The sequence below is a fragment of the Neolamprologus multifasciatus genome, chromosome 17 (genome assembly GCF_963576455.1).
Source record: "Neolamprologus multifasciatus chromosome 17, fNeoMul1.2, whole genome shotgun sequence".
Lineage (NCBI taxonomy): Eukaryota > Metazoa > Chordata > Actinopteri > Cichliformes > Cichlidae > Neolamprologus > Neolamprologus multifasciatus.
Window position 1 is genome coordinate 22,832,769 of NC_140455.1, and position 18,909 is coordinate 22,851,677.

Consider the following 18,909-nt stretch of genomic DNA (forward strand, 5'->3'; position numbering starts at 1 on the left):
ACCGACAGAGGCTGGAGAATTGCGAGCTTGTACAAGCTGTAAAAACACAATTAACCTTTTCTGCCTTATACAAGACTCAGTTTGTGTTGATGCCTGATTTGTAAATGTGTCATTTTGCTCAAATTGATGCATTTGCCTTTGTAATACTCAGTTCACGTTACTTAATTTCCCTCCCTGAAAAAAGCAGCTGTTTTACTGCTGTAAACTCATGAATGGAAGATGGACTGAAGAATGGACACTGGTAATTTGAATTCTAGGCTCGTCTCTCCGTTGATGGGTAACTCTTGATACAGAGTGGCTAAATCATCCCAAGAGATAAATAGAACACCTCTGATCATTTTATGCCAAAAAACAATGGAACAATGAGAGCCAAAAAGTTACACAATGAATAGCAGCTGGTTTGGTTATTACTGACATAAACCTTGAGGTGGGGTAGCACTTCCTTCTTTAGGGTTTGGTGTGAATGTGCATTTCATGTAAGCACAGGACAGATTGGTTTTTAAAAGCATGCCTTATTACATTTATGAAACACTCAACATGTGCTCCAGGGCCTCTTTTTATGCCGCGTGCCCTTCAGTAATAATTCAAATATGCTTTCACCGGGCACAGGGGATGTTTCGTCTACTATGTACAGGGGCTCAGGAGGACTGACATGGAGCACACAGGGCAAGGCTCGTGTCCCTCAGCAGTCCCACACACCCACATGGTATTAATCTCTAATAACTTCCCCACACAGCGCCTTCGGGCAGTGGCAGGAGAAATGCTACGGGAAGATGATGCGTTCCACCAGCGCTAAGTATGAATCAGGATATTAAAAAGTTGTAGGAGGGCAAAAGCAATTTCCTCCTAAAGGGGATTTTAAAATTACAGCGCTGAGACTGGAGGTAAGTCCTACCACCAAATCATTCTCTTTTTCTTGCCCCTCCCCTCCATCACACCATCGCCACACATGTGCACCAAAGATAACGTCTGTCAATGAATAGCTTTCTAACAGACAGTCATGACAAAGCCATGAAATACAGCCTTCATAAATGCACAGTTGTTAATTCAAGGGCACGACTGGCTGTGACGGATGTACATGAGCAGTCCCGGCATTATGGGCAGTGACGTCACCATGCCCCATCGGATGCGTTACTGATATAAAGTCATGAAATTTGCTAACGATTGAGATAAAAGTCAGTAACACACAAGCTCAAGCTAATGATTTGGCTAATAGCCTCTTGAGCAATAGAAGTGACTTTTCACGCTCCATTGTAGAATTTTAGATTCTAGTGGATTTCTACGTTTGGGTTTCTGTCTAAGCTCGCTTTGCATTTTTGGATGTTTGCTTATTTTCAGAAGGTAACGCCATTGTGTTGTGGTTAATACTTTCCCTTAAAATCTGAAAACGACACACAAATCCTGGAAAGGTTACATCTGGTGTAAATGTGTTACACCTGCCAAATATGGTGACCACTTGTGAATCAGAGAGCAACCCATAGAAGCTTTATTCTTGCTTATTTTTCATGTGCTCTGTTAGCCACGATGACTGCTTGCTTATTTCATATGTTTTAATTTGCTAATTTTCCAGAGCCTCCTGGTCCCTATCCCTCCTATCCCTCCTATCCCCCCTTTACACAGTTCCCTGCTCTTGTTCTTATGTGTAAAAATTGTTGTCTTCTTTGTAACATTTGTCAGATCTTCTATTGTTTCTCCCAATGTTCACCTTGCTAGTTTGTGAAACTTTGCTCCAGCTTTTTTGATATCTGGCTCAGAACTTGATTTTTTAGAGACTGGCATTTATCCTGATGTTTCTGAAGTGGATGGACATGCAAGTCAAACCATATACTGACTTACAGCTGAAAAGCGGTCTTTCATGAACTTATGCAGCTGTAGTTTTAAAACATGAGCTCAGTTAAATATTGCAAAAAGGAATTTTAAGTGTCCTTGAATTTGTTATATTATCTTCAAAGGTAATGTAACGGCTTATTGAGACTATATATGGAACTGCTTCTTGCGGTACCATCTTTAATGTCAATTAAATAGGCTTCCTATAGTGTATCTCAGTTTATAACCTTTGTTTTATTGCAAATGAAACTGTGAATATATGTGAAAGTCTCTGTTATAAAAACAGAAATGTGAAACAATCCAAATCATAGTCAAGAGACCCTGGTGCAGTGAGCCTCGTCACACTCTGGCGCAAACAAACCTGACAGAGATCCTGTAAATTTTTTAAATTAGTTTAATTTATTGTATTTACCCAAGGTTTTCCTTGGTGAAACAAAACTGAATGAAGTCATTGTGACATTAGTGCATTTCAGCTTCTCCGAAGTCATTCACTTAGTGTATTTAATTAAGCACATTCTGCAAACTGAGGCAGCAATATCCAAAACAGACCTTTTTTTCAAACTGGCTTCATTAGACACTATTCAGGCTGTGGTGTTCATCCTTTCTGATTCACTGCAATTCAGTTCCAATTGTCTTGACTGTGTTTCAGTTGATTATTATAAATTTAAATGCCAAATACAGCTGGAAGATTGGTGGCATTGCTCTGGATTGCGCACAAGTGAGAAGAGCTTTACTAGCTTCCTTTTGGGAGGAAAGTAGGTATTCTTTTTTTTTTTTTTTTTTTTTTTCTTTTTTTTTTTTGCCTGTCCCATTTGGTTCTTTAGCCGTCAGAATTGTTGTCTGAAGACCAACAAGGATACCCAATGGATTTATTTTGCCAAATGGATCATCATGGCATTGCCGTATTGGTCCATTTGATCGACCTTTGTTTTTATTATTTATTTTATTTTCAGTTGTTACAGACGGGACAGACATGAGTGAGGGATAGGAAAGGGAGAAAGAAAGAGGAAGGAAAAGAAAAACAGAAGGGGAGAGGGACAGTGAGAAAAGGGGGGAAGAAAAAATATCTCCGGGATCACCTGTTGAGAGAAAAAGAATAGAAAACAAGCAAAAAAAAAAACAAAACAAAGCAACATACTATACACAACACCATCGCATTAATCTAGCTAAGTGTAAACAGCAGTAAATACTAAATATTGAATGTTGTTGTGCAGCACAGACAGCGCACAATGTGCTTTGAAGTAGCAGCCAAGAAAGGTGTGATTTAAGTCTACGAACAGTGAACACCCATGTGCACACCTGTGTGGATCGGCGCGCTTGTATTCAAATGGTTTCCCCATGTAATGGTCTGCTAGAGGATGTAGAGAGCCATAGCCCTGTCCCCCAGGGCATGAAGCAGGCATGGAGGAGATCCAGGCCCCAGACATCCAGAGGCCCCAGAGTGCAAGAGCCCAAGGAGGACCACCGGAGGGGCATCCGTGCCACCTTCATGGGAAGGGCTGAGGATCCCCAGACGAGGGGTCACCCAGTAGCCACCGGGCAGAAGCTAGAGGGGGCTGCACCGGCGTGCCCGCCGGCTCCGCCGGCAGCCAGCTGTGCCAGAGTGAACCGAGCCGCAGGCACAGAGGCCGGAGGCCCGAGGGCCCCCCGCGCCCCGGAAGAGGCCTGACCGAGCAGCAGGCGCCAGGCCCCGCCAAGTAGCCACCGGGAGTGAGCTGGCACATGACCTGAGCGCCCAGCCCCGGACACCAAGAACCAACAATGCACCGACCCCTGAGGGCATCAGTCACCGGCAGGGAGTGTGGTGAGGGGAGATAGGCCTCCACACTTTGGAGGGCCTGGGAGTTCCCAGAGAGGTGGAGTCTAAGACCCGACCTGACATATAGACACAGACAAACAGGCACACACAGACACAGACATGCATTCCCACCCTCATGCACACATATACAAACACTCAGCACTCACCCAACGTAGGAATAAACCCGGACATGTAAATGGACATGTACACACAATCACACTCCCCAAACATACTCTATACCCCGGGTCCAGGTATCCTCACCCCCAGAGATGGAAACGGCACCCAGACCCAAGAGATGTTACCCTTCCCTCCGGGGTGGAGGCAAGCAGACCGCCCCAGGCTCCGCGGCAGCAGGGAGGCCAATCGGACAGCCAGCATCTCTTCCCAGCCCCCCCCGCCCCGATGGCTAGCAGAGAACGGGGGTGTGTTAAGACCCCATACCTCCCTCCTCCCGCTCAAGTGTAGTGTTGCTGCGTGTTGCTCTAAAGTGTATTTAAAACAAGGGAGAGCATGGTGCTGCTGCCAGAGAGCAGCAGGTGTTAGCACGGCCCCTCCCGAGAACCCTCAATGTCTACATGGATTTAAAATTGAGAGGTGGGCACCGGCGCCAGAGGTAGGTTTGAATACACAGACCGTCTACTGGACACCGTTAACGTGCCCACCCTCAAGGCCCTATATATATATATATATATATATATATATATATATACACACATACATACATATATATATATATTAGGGGTGCAACGATACTCGTATCGATATCGAACCGTTCGATACAGTGCTTTCGGTTCGGTACGCATATGTATCGAACGATACAACATTTTTAATTTATTTTATCAACTTTCCTTCTGACGATGCTGTCTGTGTTGAGCGCTCAGTGGATCTGCGCTCGACAGTGCAGCCTAGGCGGAGTAGTCGAACACAGATTCACTGAGCGCAGGGCAAGCTAGCGAGACAGAAGCTAGGCTAGTTGCAACATGGCAAATTGAACCTCCCCCACCCTCATTCAGATCTGGCGTTTGGAACTATTTTGGTTTTCATGTGATGTATGACCCTGAAGGTAAGCGCGTCATGGACAAAAGTAAAACAGTATGTTGGATGTGCCAGCAATGCTCAATTGGTGGGAACTAGTGTGTTAGCGCAGTTAGCTCGTTAATGTGTTGACGTCTTCCAGCCCCACTCATGAGGTGATCCGCGGTAGCTCGTTAACGGAGATTTGCCGTGTTGTGACGTTAATGTCATTTCAGATTAACGCTGACAGCACTAGTGGGAACACAACCAATATGACTGCACATTTACTCCGACATCATCCTAGTGCAAAGACAAGTGGAAGCAGACAAAAACAAGCAGGCATGCTACAAACTTTACCCGAGTCATTTAGACAGCCGTTAGCACATGATTCTCCTTATGGGGACCTGATATGTTTAATATGCTGCTGAGAATATAGCCCAGGAGAAGCGTATAGTATAGCTTTTATTTTGGAAAGAGACATTTCTCCATAATAAACTCTCTTTTCCAAAGATGAGTGATTCCTCAATCAGATACAGGGCTCGCAAAATCGCTAGCCCGACGTCCTGGGGCTTTTTTCCAGTCGGGCTACCAAAATCTATCTCTGCCCTGCCCGTCGGCCTATCGTAGGAAGGAAAACTATATGTCAATGCTTTTGCATTCTTTCGGAAATGTAGCTGGGTAATTATGTCATTGGCATCGGCCACTGTCAATATGTGACATACTGAAATTGCGTTTGAATTTGCGCTTGTTTTTTGCTTTCACTTTGCAATCGCGTGAACTGTGTATAGAAAGCGACAGTACTGATTGGTGAGTGATGATAATTTGCGCACCAATTCCTCTGACATCGTCTTATCAATCGTTAGCTTACTATGCAAACATGACAAGTGAAATCTCCCGCAGCTTAAACATGTGAGAGGTTGATCGCGCAGAGAATCGCTGAGCGTTATGTGAGTGCGTGTGTAAAAGCAGCAGGATATATATTTTAGTTCTGCTGAGCCAAATAAGACAGGTCAGGGTGAAGAAGTGACAGCCAAAGAAAAGCTAACCACAAAACGGAAAGGTTATGACAAATCAGACTATAAGGAAAAAAGAAAGTGCAGCTTTATGGTTTCATGGACAAAAGAATTTCTGTGGCTGCAATATGACGAGCTAAATAACCAGGGCTGCACATAAGTGGTCCGCAGGTGCGCATTCGCTGTCAAAATAAAAACCGGCACAAGATAAGAAGTTGCAACGCGTGTTTGCATACATAAGATTTTCAGGAGGAGGACAGACATTTGTTTAGAACTCTTAAAGATGTCGAAGAAGCTCCTTTAAGCAATTACTGTGATGTTCCTCCACCTCCAAAGAAATGTCAGAAGGAGTCCGAACCACAAAAGAAGCGCGTATTCTCGGAAAAGTGGTTGCAGGAGGTGAGCTGGCTTCAAACAAATGATGAACGCACAGAGATGTGGTGCAGAATGTGCCGTGAAAATTTAATAAATGACAAATTAATAAAAAGGCATGAACATTTTTTTTGTATCGAAAAAATATCGAACCGTGACACCAAAGTATCGAACCGAACCGAACCGTGAATTTTGTGTATCGTTGCACCCCTAATATATATATATATATATATATATATATATATATATATATATATATATATACACACATACACACATACACACATATATATATATATATATATATATATACACACATACATACATATATATATATATATATATATATATATACATATACACATATATATATATATATATATATATATATATATATATATGTGTGTGTGTGTGTGTTATGAGAGTGTAAGTAATGTGGATGTCTAAGTTGTGAGATAAAATTGAGGCACAGGTGGCCAGAAGAGGACAGAGGGGGGGGAATGTCTCCCCTGCACCCTGGTGACACACCCGCACCCCAAAGCCCTACCTGTGTGGGTGGGTGTGGTGGAGCGGGAAGAGGGAGGCAGCCGGGGATGGGGAGGAAAAGAAGGGAGGGGAGGGTGTCCCTCCCTAGGGCCAGCTCCCCCGCTGACCCCAATATGCACCCCCGTCCTCTGGTATCCACCAAGGCAAGGGAGCCCAGGCCCATCCAGACCGGGGCCTACGGCAGCAGCACCGCCAAGCCCCACAGGACCCGGGGCAGCCCACCCCACCCCACCGCAGAGGAAACTGTACCCACCCCAACATTCAATCATCTTCCAGACTACACAAGACACAGACACCCAGGTTAAGTTTATTCTCCACCTCTCCTATGTCTCTCCCCCACCTGCAGAGTGGACTCCTGCAAAGATGGAACAACCTCCCTGCCAGTTCAAGAGCCCCCCGGTTAGGCCGATGCACAAGAGGCCCCCTGCGCCAGGGCTGAGCCCCCGTGCACCCACCCGCCCACAACCTCGGCGACACACCGACGAGGACCGAAGCCCCCAAGGCCCAGCCAGAGCCCCAGCACGGAGGCGAAGCACCCCCGAACCCCAAACCCCCACGCCCGCCCCGGATCCACTCAGGGGCAGCCAGGCCACCAGGCCAGTAACCTACGTCCGCCAGCACAGACCATCCTCCAGCCCCGCTGCACGCGGCCACGAGGAGAACAACCTCTGAGAGCGACCAGAGCCACTAATCAGGTTATGAACACAACCCCCGGGTTAAGCCCTCCAGGGATAACGTCTCTAGGGGTCCTCCAGGTGCCCTAAGCCCATCCCAACCTCCACATCAACCACAATAGCCAAGGCGGGACCAAACCACGACCCCCCACCCCCGCTAGGTGATGGAGCCGATCAAAGGAGCCCAGAGGGATTGATCTAATGTGGTGGCAGAGGCTATATCGAGACTAATGTGATCTATTAGATAGTTTCTATATTGGCTAGAATTAAGATTATTTTTATTTTTCCAGTTCATGAGGACCGTTTTCTTGGCGATGCATAGGGCAATAAAAACCATGTGGACTGTATTAATTTCTGTAGTGACATCATCCAAATTTCCCAACAAGCATACTAAAGGGGAGGTTGGAATTTTACATTTCAGACACTTTGATAAGTCCTCACATATCTCGTGCCAAAACTTCTGCACTGGTGGACAGAACCAAAGAGCGTGGATGTAACTGTCTGGTGTATTGCCTTGACAGTGTGAGCAGTTGTTGGCGGATGTAAAGCCCATCTTAAACATTCGATGACCTGTATAGTGCACTCTATGCAGTATTTTGTATTGTATTAATTGCAGATTGGGATTTTTAATCAATTTAAAGGTTTTTAAGCAAATCTGAGACCAGACGTTTTGGTCTAAGCTGACTGATAAATCTGCTTCCCACTTTGCAATAGGAAGGGATATTGATTCATCTATTTTAGAAAGTGTTCTGTATATTTTAGATAATAGTTTGGGGGATTTAAGAGTAAGAAATTGAACCACACTTGGTGGTGTTTGTAATTCAACTTGACTGAGGTTAAATTTCTTTTTTACTATGGATTTAATTTGTTGATATTCTAAAAATCTTTTCTTGTTGATCCCATATTGTGTAAAGTAGGTATTCAATCATGGTAATTTAGCAGCTTTACACCATGTGACATACACTATCAAATCAGCAACAAGTTATAAAAAATCTACTTTATGACAGAGAGAAGAAGATCTCTTGTGATTCTTGTTTAAGTGTGTCATTGTACCACAAAACAAAATTCCAGTAATTAGGAAGCACCTAGCTGTGAGGGTTCACATGGACAGCAGACACATAAATTAGAGCTGGTGGCTGATGGTCATGATGACGCAGGGCTTAAAATTGTGATGGCTAAAATTGGCACAACTCAAAAGAGCCGAAAGATTCTCATATAGTACAGCTTGAAACATCATGTAGTTCAGTCTGTGTGTGCTTTTTAAGCACAATGTTGATGCTACAGATTGTAACTGGATTGTGTTTTTAAGCATACATATGAGTCTGTTTAGATCTGTCAATAAAATGTGTATGAGTATGTGTGTGTTTGTGAGACCGTGTGTGGATTGATCCTGTAATCTGAGTCTTATCTCGGTGGGTCCACCGAGATCAAGCAGTCCTGAGTCCTCTACACTCTGTCAAACACAGAGCTTCAAATGAGGACTTAAGACCAAGCTAATTAGCCTATTAGTGTCAGGTCTTTACAGCGATGCTGATACCAGTTAGGCAAGCAAGAGAAACTATGACAATGACCTTTAGTCTCTCATTACTGTACACACAACACAATTCAGGGTTGTATTCGAAAAACATCTCGTAAAGTGACAAACTCAGGGAGCTGATGTTGATGAACTTACAGGATAACTCACGCATTTAACACTTAGATGTGACGTCCTGATTTGTCTCCATCAGGTTCACTCAAACTAAAACACTGCTTTACCGCTTTGATTTAAATCCGACTTGTTTTGGCTTGAACGCCTGCAGGGAAATATTGGTGCTGAAAAATGCAGCAAAAAAGAAAACCATTGAAAAGCATTGCTTTGTCATTAACTGCTGAATGTGCAATAAATTATCATTTTTAACAGACTTTTACACCAGCAGGTGCCTAAAATTATCAGCAGAATGTGATGAAATAGCAGCAAACATCTATGTATAGTGTTGCAAGGTCACAATACTTCAATCTACACACCGTTTTGTAAAGTCACTTTGTCGCTGAAGAGACGAAAGCAGTCTAAGTCTGCCTCAGTCCATCTTGTGGGGGTGATGTTGCACTGCTCACACATTGTGGTTTTGTGGGCACTTGACCTCTAACCAGGTGGATTTAACTTCTACGCCATTTGGGATATCTGACAAACCAGGATCAAATAAATGAACAACCACTCCACAGTCACACAGGATAGTGGTTACAACAGATTGATGGCAGTCGCTGTAAAGTTGATCAACTGCACAGTCACACAGGTCTAGAGACTGGTCTGTGACCCCCTGGCAACCACAGGCCGCTAGAGAAAAATGTGTTTTCACTGATTGGTTGGCAAAAACATCCTCATGATAGGTTTGGTCACTAGCAGATTGTTGCATAGTTTGAAAAGAACATACCAATTTGTCTGCAAATTCCTATTGCTAGTGAAACTGAAAAGTAGGAAACAAAATGGACACAAAGACCTGTTGCCCTCAAAGTAAAAGTTGCACTTAAAAACATGTTGGTTGCAATGCTGTGGCACATCTTAGACTTTAACTTTGAGATAAGTCGGCACCTTCCATTCAAACTACAGACGACTGCGCCAATCTGTTATAGAAACCAAAACAAGGAAGAAGGAAGGTTTTGGTCTAGCATCCTCTCTGCAACCAAATTCAGAAACCTCCAGGAAACATTCCTCAACCATTCAGGAAATACATGTTTTTCCCTCACAATTAGTGGTTGCATCATGTCCAATATAGTGGAAAACACTCGAGTAACGTATGCATGATGGCACAAAGGAAGTCTCTTAGCAGGTGTGATGAATTCAGTTCTGCTCAATGTTTATAATCTTATTGTTGTGGCCATCCACAACAGTCCCAGTTTCTCAATTTAACTGCTCACTGCTGCTCTATATTATAAAGTCCTATCTCTTGTCTACAGCACAAAAATCAAATAACAACCAACCTGCCTGACAATCTGTTGAAGAAACAGGCTTACATGAATTTGAAGCAGGAAGTTACCATTAATATGCATGAACTGAAAACATGGTTAATTTGCAAAGCAACAGAGAAAAAATATATTTTGAACAGTGATGCCACACTGTGACACTAACAGGTGGTGCTTTGCACTTTAGTTTCACGAAGAGAACAAATGATGCAGAAAACTGTGTGTTTGTTGGGTTTTATACTTGATGGCAGAAGTAGGATGAACTTTGTTAAAATTTGTAGACTGATTTCTCTCAGGCTGAATATACTAAGAACTGTTGAACTTCATTATCCATCATCTTAAATAAGAAGCAATATACAACTCTTTTATCAGTTTTGTAGCAGGGGCACTGTAAAGGAGATGGGACTAGATTGTGATGAATAGTCAATCAATAATCAGCCCCAAAGAATGTAATTATTGCAGGAAAAAAGTGCAATACATTACCAGACTTTTTTCCCCTAAGATATCTGGTATCAGTGATGGTGATGAATGTGATCAAAGGATGATTATAGGGATGTCCTTGGAGAGTGGGAACACTACTTATGAGGCATCCACCAGCATGACTCAGCCTCTGTGGTGACACTGTTACTGTTCTGTGCACATCCCAGTTCATAGGCACCCAAACCAAATGGCCACACAAAGTCAGATCCTAAGTGATATTCTATTTATATTTTCCATTTTGTGTTGTTCCAAACATAAACGAACAAATAGCTTCACCGTACTGTCCTCGTGGCTCTACTTCCTTTCCATACAACTTCTAATAACCTTATGAGTGAGAGCCACTTTCCACGTGCAAAGTAATGCTGGCAGATGCCCTTCCATCCTGACAGTTTCTGGCTTTTGAAAAGTTCACTCCAGATAACTCAGCCAAGACAAAAGGTTAGAGCTGCTTGGACATCAGGCTTGGGACTTTGGGTCTGTACTTCTCATTAATAGCCCCTTAACAAGCCTGATAATACATGACAACACCTCAGGCAACAGATAACTGGCCACTTGATTAGATTCTAAAGCCAAAAGGAGAAGAATTCATGACTATACCCTGCTTGTGACTTAAATTCATATGGCAGTGCTTCCAAAAAGTTTTGGCTCCAGGTTCTTAAAGGCCAAGGTTTTGCAAAAAAAGCTACCCTGAGCTATCAGTCCACACAGCATCCATTAGTGCATGGCTTCAGCCTGTCTGATTCAGTTAGTAATTATGAAATGGAGCATCTGCAGAAGCTCCATGAGAGTATGTAAACATAGGCTCTTCCTTGGGGAATTAGATCAGGGGTCATTTAGATTTAGGTGAGAAAAGCAAAGAGTGCTGTTTCACTCGCGCTTTCCCCGTCACCTAGTAACAGTTTGACACACGGGAGCTACCTAGTGTATATGCCCAAACCAGTACAGCTAAACAGCAACAGCTGAGCAACCCCTCTTCTCTCTCCCTCTGGCTGATTATGCCTCCTGAGATATTAGGTAATCTGGGAGCAGGCAAGAGGTGACAGGCCACTTCTTTTTTAATGACTTGTCAGCGAAGGCGCGCTAACAATCACCATGGATATGGTTGACATGTTTGCTGAGCGACAGCAGCCGTCCATTACATGTGCACTGTGCGGTAGCCAATCGGCACTCTATCAGTAAACCCGTGGGAGGTGATAAGCCTTTACAGCAACGGGGGTTCCCACTAATAATGATACCAGATAAGGACAATATCGACGAGGAACTGGAATGACATTTTAAAATTGTATCTGTTCACTAAATAGACTCTTAAGCTAAAAAGACTGCAACTTTAAACAGCTATTTATTGCCACAAGTTTATAGGATAAATTATCGGCAGGAAGTGTAGTCAGAACCAAATCGAAGTATTCGAAAAGTCAAGCTGAAGCGCTTGTCTTGTTCCATATTCAAATGGCATTACAGCTCATTTCTGAATCAATACCCTGCCTGTCTTTATTTCTGCTCAAGATAAATCTATCATGACTCAAAGATGGAGAATAGTGAAGTAAAAAAAAATTAATGATAGGGCACCAGGGCTGCAGCCTGCCTATTTTATCTGATGGAGCGAGGTGAACAAACGGAGGGATTAGCTTCCATGGGATGAAAGCAGCTGCTCGTCTTCCGTCTCCATTCCCCTCCCCTCCTTTCCCTCTCCTCTCCATCTGCCCACACATCCACGCTGTGGTCTCCCCTCGCAACAAAAGACGTGTTCTATATGTTGCTATCACTAGCTGCACTCCACCCTGCACCTACAGCAGTTTCCGAGCAAGCACAAAAAACCTTTCAGTGCACATGGCAACGAAAGACGCGCCAAAAACGGTGTTAATAAGAAGGCTTGGGAGTGAAGTGTACTTCCCCTGTGACACCCTCAAAACACCCACCCTTCTTGATTATGTCACCTAGAAACAGATACATCACACACATCCACCCCACTATGAGAAGACACTACAAAACAAACAAGAGACGCCCCGATTCTTTGCAACTTCTGAAGTAGCCCAAAGCAGAAACGTGCTCTCTTACCTGGCAAAAACAACACACCTTCAGCTCCAAATCTGCTCGCCCTGTCGAGGAGGCGCTCATCTGTAGTAGGAGTAGGAGGTCTTGAAGAAAAAGTGTGTGTGCTGTGTGTGTGTTTGTGTGAGTGTGATGCTGGAAGAGAGGAAGAGGGAGAGAGGGAAAGTGAGAGGTGGAGCCTAGCTGAGAGGAGAGAAAGAGGGCTGGATGATGACTCCGTCTGCCGTCTACATAGCCAGTCTTGTGGGAGCAGTGTGGATGGCGCTAGAATGTCTTCTGTTCAAACACAACAGGCAGATGCACTTAATTCACGGCTTGGAGAAAAAGCCTGGGGCAGAGAGTGGAGGGTGGGAGGAGGTGTGAGAAGACAGGAGAGACTCTGGGCTGTTTAAGCCAGCATCATCACACGGTGGTTCCTAGGAATCCCTCCAGTAAGAAGGACACTGCATCACTGAGTCCTTGGCTGTGATTGGTTGGGTGGTGGGGAGACGTCAAGTATGGTGGGCAATGCTGCGCAACCTTAGCTGACCCTTTCAACACATATTAACATGTCTTGTCTGTGTTTTTCACCATTCGGGGCATATGTCACCTCCAAGGTCACTTAAAAAAAAAGAAAGAAAGAAAAGAAAAAGACTCCCCTAGGATCTTGGGAATGTTGGGAGACCGTCTATGTGTATACGTGTGTTTGTCAGTACACAGTAAGTCATGACCTGCCCTTGCACATGAGCAAACGCACACACAAATACACACATCCAACAAGAACTTGAAAGGAGGATGATTTCCCCAGAGGAAGGCTGAGCCTTTCAGGAGAAGAGCCACACAAACACCTGCAAGGACAGTCTTTCATTAGAGTGATTGAACATGTTGTCAATCCAACCTCAAAAGCAATGAAGAGGTAAGATTAGACCGATCTTTTAACCTGACAAGTTACATCATAATGTATTTTTTCTCATTGTTACAGGTAATTAAACTTTGTGTTGTTTACCAATAATAAATTTAATATATTATTAATGTGATGTATAAATTGTCTATTTTCAAAATTGTAAATGTAAACGTGCATCAAATTGTTTTTAAACTTCAAAAATAAATGCTAATCTATAACAAATATTTGGATGGCTATTATAAAGCAGGTTAGACAATGATCACTTGCAGTCGGTTTCTGTTTTCTAAGCGACTTTGATCTGCCAATTCAACAACAAAACGACAGTGGATTCAGTCTATCAGTGTCCTAATGGTTTGTGATTCAATATGGGGAAAACTGGCAATTATATGCAATATTGTTGTGATAATATAGCGATTAACCGTGATGAATTTGTCAGATTCACAAATCAGTTCCATATATACTCTATATACACAGAAATTCACATTAACTATTCAGTTCAACTGTATTTATATAGCACCAAACCACAACAACAGCTGCCTCAAGGTGCTTTATAGTGTAAGATAAAGATAATACAGGAAAAAACAACAACAATCAAACAACCCCCTATGAGCAAGCAGTTGGCAACAGTGGGAAGGGAAAACTCCCTTTTAACATCAAGCAACCTCCAGAAGAACCAGGCTGAGTGAGAGGCAGCCATTTATTGCAACTGGAGGTCAAAGAAGAAAGACAGAACAAAGGACACGCTGCGGAAGAGAGGCAGAGATTATAACTTATTACCTTCTTAAACTTACTTATTATAAGGGAACTGCGATTGTTTGGATGGGGTTGCCTTCCATGAGGCAAACTTTGCAATCGTGATGGAAAAGTGGTCAACCACAGAGTGTTGCATGCTCAACCTCTTGATGACTAGATAATCAGTAAACGTACTTGCAATCAGTCGCGCATAGAAAAAAATTCACCAGCCAGCAACCAATTTTTTACTAGTCACAAAGAGGCTGCTGACCTACTTTTACTGTGACTGAACCATAATGGAACATCAGTTTCAAAATCACAATCCATTATGTGGATTATTAACAAACACATAATTACAAATTGTATGTGTACCAGTATAGTCAAAATATCATGTATCAAGTATGTATCTACATAATACATTTTATAAAATTCATTAAATGTGTGCAATTTGTAATAGATGGACTATTGACAAACAGAAATTTAACAGTCAATCGAAAAATAACTATTTACCTATGTTTAATTAAGTATTAATTTGCCATTTTTCAATAACTGTTGTTTTTTTTAAGTGTTACCAAATTTAAATTAGAAATCTTGCAACTATTAATATTAAAATAAACAGTCATTCAACACTAAGCGCTTCATAAAAGCTTCAAATTCAAAAGGGAAAATGCATGTGTCGTGACATACTAGCAAAATAAATCATGACTATGGAAAGGGGCTGATAACAACATTTTTGGCTGCCTCAGGCAGAAAATGAGGTTTTCCATCAGATGCAAGCCTTGAATAAAAGTGTCCACCTGCACTCAAAGGTTAGACAGAAACTGATGCTACAGAATGAATAGAGCTCTCTGTCTTATGGTTTCCAGTAAAAATATAAAACCAGTCCAAAGGTGGTGCTTAGGTAGAGCTATAAGTGCTCTTATGTACATAACATATTGTAAAAACATCTCAGACGTGAATTAAGCTGTCATCAGCTGGGACCTCGGATTACACAGGTTCAATTTACTGGAAATTGTTTTTATATGTGTGAGTGTTTAAGTTGTTCAGGTGGCTGCATGATTCTTCAAGTACTAAACGCAAGTTCATCTGAAGTCCTTGTACCGTAGACGCAACGATGACTGAAACAGATTGTCAGCCCCTCACAGGGCTTTACATAGCAGGTGACCTGACCCAGATTATTCCACACCCTCGCCTGATATCAGCTTAGATAGACTACAAAGGATAAGTCAATACAGATAAAGGATGCATGGATGGATGGAAGAGAAAATGATTTTCTAAAAATAGAATTTAAAATGAGCAAGATGTCAGTCCAGCACTGGAAAAAACAAATTACAAAGCATGAGTTCACTTAGTTTAACTACTTAATCTGTGTATTTGAAACTGCTATGACAGTCCGGTCATATATGATTATGATCATATTAACACATAGCAAATTAACGCTAAATCTACGATCGATTTTCATCTGATGTAACTGTTCTCAAAGGCTGTTCTCAAAAATTATGCGAAAGACAAATGCAAAGCACGACCACTTTGTTAGATGACTAGTTCAAGCTTATATGAAGGGGACAGCGGCAGTGGTTATTTTATGTTTTTCTTTGACATGCTTGACAATTAAATGAATAATTTTAGATATATCAGTCAAACAGCATTAATTCAGTGTCTGAATGAAATATGATCACAAAGTTGTTCTGTGCTCCAAAATTATGGCCAAAAGGTTGTTTGTTTCTTTAGCAGAGCACTATGATCTCACAGTGCTCACAGACTAATAATTCAATGTTATCACTCAAACGTTTTATCTTGCTAAATGTTTTAGTGAACGTTTGTCAGACTTGGTGGAGTCTTTTTTGTTCCAATGAGCTTGAACTTTGACCACCGATGTGAAATCAGTTCGTCCCTAATTCTACATGAACACTCATTCCAAGTAACCAGAAACCCACTGAATGTGTTCCTGGATATCGTGTTCAGAAGTTGAGTCATGACCTCAAAAAAAAAAAAGAGGAAAGAAAAGAGGGGAAAAGGTGTTTTGTAACATCCCAGTGACCTTGTCACCAAATTTGTAATCAGTTAATTTTTTATTCCCAGTAAACATTTGTGCAAAATCTGAACAAATTCTCCCGTAGCTTTATTCATGGTCTTGAATAGATTTCACATTTATTGGTGTATTGGTATGCAGTTTGGATTCTGGAATCTAAATTTTACAAAACTAAAAAAAAAACAAAACCCAATAACTATTGTCACTCGGCTGCTTTTATGGTTCCTCAGCTGTGGAAAGACTTGCTCAAGAATGTCACGCATGCTTTCCTTTGTGTTTGTGTGTGATTCTTTATTTTGTTTGGGGTTTTATTACATCTCTGTTAAAAAAAACAAACTCATTTATAGGGCTTTTTGAAGTTCAGAGGGTTTAGAGTCAATTTTTTTATTTTATTTGTATCTTTATCTTTATCTATTATTACTAATACTACTAAAATTGTCTGGTGAATGATTTCTCCAGGGGAACAAATTCATGTTACGAGCAATTAAGAGCTTTTTAGTGATAGGAATATGTGGTTCTTTACCCCCATCCCCACCCCAACCGGTAAAGTCCCCTGTCCTTGTATTTTCCTAGACAAGGCTCTGGCCGTGAGATGTGCTGTGATTACTGGTTTTAATGGCAGTTTGTCTTGAAATGAAGGAGCTTGTTGGTTCTGGGGGGGCTCTACTGGCACACTTACATTGTCAACAGCAGGAACACCAGCTGCATCCTCCCTGGTCCTGTTCAGAAATAGCCTGGCCCCAGTTGTAGCCCTGGCCTTGTACCAGCCAACAGCCCCCACTAGACAGGCGGCAGGCCGCGCTCCAGCAGTGTGGCTCAGAGTCTTCCTATTCTAGAGGACAGAGGTGTCTCTGAGGCCTGGAAACAAGAGGGCAGCAAACATTTCCGACTCTTTGCTCTACATGCAGTGTCCTCTGTCACAAAGCGTTTCATCTAATGGGCTCAGAGCAAAATCAAAGTGACAATATTAATCATGTGATGCGGAAAATAATTAGAGGGGCTATAAAGGACTGAGTTAGTCCTTTCCCCCATGTCCCAACATACAGCAGATAAGTCATTAACGCTTGGCTCAGTGAGTGTTGAAGGGGGTACAGGATGCATTTTGTAATGTGGTCATTAGGAGCTAATTACTTTACAGAAATCTGACATTTATCAACAATTACAACACAGGTGTCTCAAAACTAGGGCTGCCACAAACGATTATTTTGATAGTCGACTAGTCACCGATTATTTTTGCGATTAGTCAACTAATCAGATCGTGCATCTACTGGACGTAAAATGTACAGCTTATTGCACCAGCATGCATCTGACTTATATAACTGTCATTAGCTAAGTGGTTAAGGTATGTGCTAACTAAAAATAAAGACAAGATGATAGATTATTAAATTTAAATGAAATTTGCAGATTGTTTCGGTGAAGTTTAATAAACTCAGCCGTCTGCTCCTTGCTATCTAAAATATAACAGGACACCGGAGTATATTCTCGAGCATCTCACACTTCTGATAATCAGTTGTCTGCTTGACGTTTATTCAGCTGTGTAAAAACTATATCTTTAATCTCAGCCAAACCGATTTACTCAGGAACAAATAAAATACTGAAAAAAGCCAAACAATAAAATTTTTAAGTTAAGTAAGTGACTTATATATCATGTTTAACCTGAGTAGCGAAAGACAGCGGTGGGTTTGAAAACGATTTGCCGGGAGTCCGGTGTTCTCACGGGCTCTAGTGAGCCTTGCCCCCGGCTAGCTATCGAGCTAGTGGGTAACAGACGTCTCCGAAAACGTCGGAGCGCTTTTGAAAATATGTGGTGTCTTGATAAACAGAGCAGATATTTGAGGTTTACACAGCTACATTCTCGCCTGAAAATATGTTAAACGTTTATTTTGTGACCAGAAAGAATAATAAGAGTAACATTAAAACTAACTAGCTGCTGCCATTGTTGGAAACTGAGCAGGGCCGCGCTATGAATTCTGGGACACGGCTTCTTCTTCTTCGGGGTTTAACGGCAGCTGGCATCTTTGTACATGCAGTGCTGCCATCTTCTGTTTCAGTCCGTTATTACACTCTTAAATCCTACTGCTTATTCCTGCATCTTTTGGGATCTTAAATGACACGTCGACTATTAAATTAGTCGTCGACGATTTTGATAGTCGACGTAATTGTGACTAGTCGACTAATCGTGGCAGCCCTACTCAAAACACATCCTTAGCCTTACTTTATTATTTTATCTTCTCTCTAACTTGTAGAAACTGTTAACACACTTCAAAAGGGGTTATTTAATTAACATTTTTAAGTGTCAGGGCTCCTCAGTAAAATACTAAAAAAAAATGTCTGGAGATACCCATGCTTATTATTAAGTCAAAAAACACTGAAGCAGAAAAAGTCCTGTTGTCAGTTTCTCCCAGTCCATCTTATTCCCTTATTAAAAAAATGTCACAACGCTAGTGATTGTTTTCATTCTCCCGACACGGCCGGTTGTTGATATGCAGTAGTCTTCAGAGGCATTAGTCATCCACACCTGGCTGTGTTGATCAAAACCCTGCTATGGT

The 18,909-nt window shown here is 42.1% G+C and overlaps 1 protein-coding gene across 4 annotated transcripts in view; it reads right to left on the reverse strand.

Moving 5' to 3' along the window:
- syt1a (synaptotagmin Ia) overlaps window positions 1–13,083 on the reverse strand; it is a 212,300-nt gene extending 199,217 nt beyond the window's left edge. For 2 of the 4 annotated variants that reach the window (XM_085138836.1, XM_085138833.1), the window contains exon 1: window positions 12,720–13,079. The gene's annotated coding sequence lies outside the window, so the exon portion shown is untranslated. Of the gene's footprint in view, window positions 1–12,719 lie in introns of all 4 variants that reach the window. The other 2 variants (XM_085138838.1, XM_085138837.1) reach the window with 2 other exon arrangements.
- Between the last annotated feature and the right edge of the window lie 5,826 nt (window positions 13,084–18,909).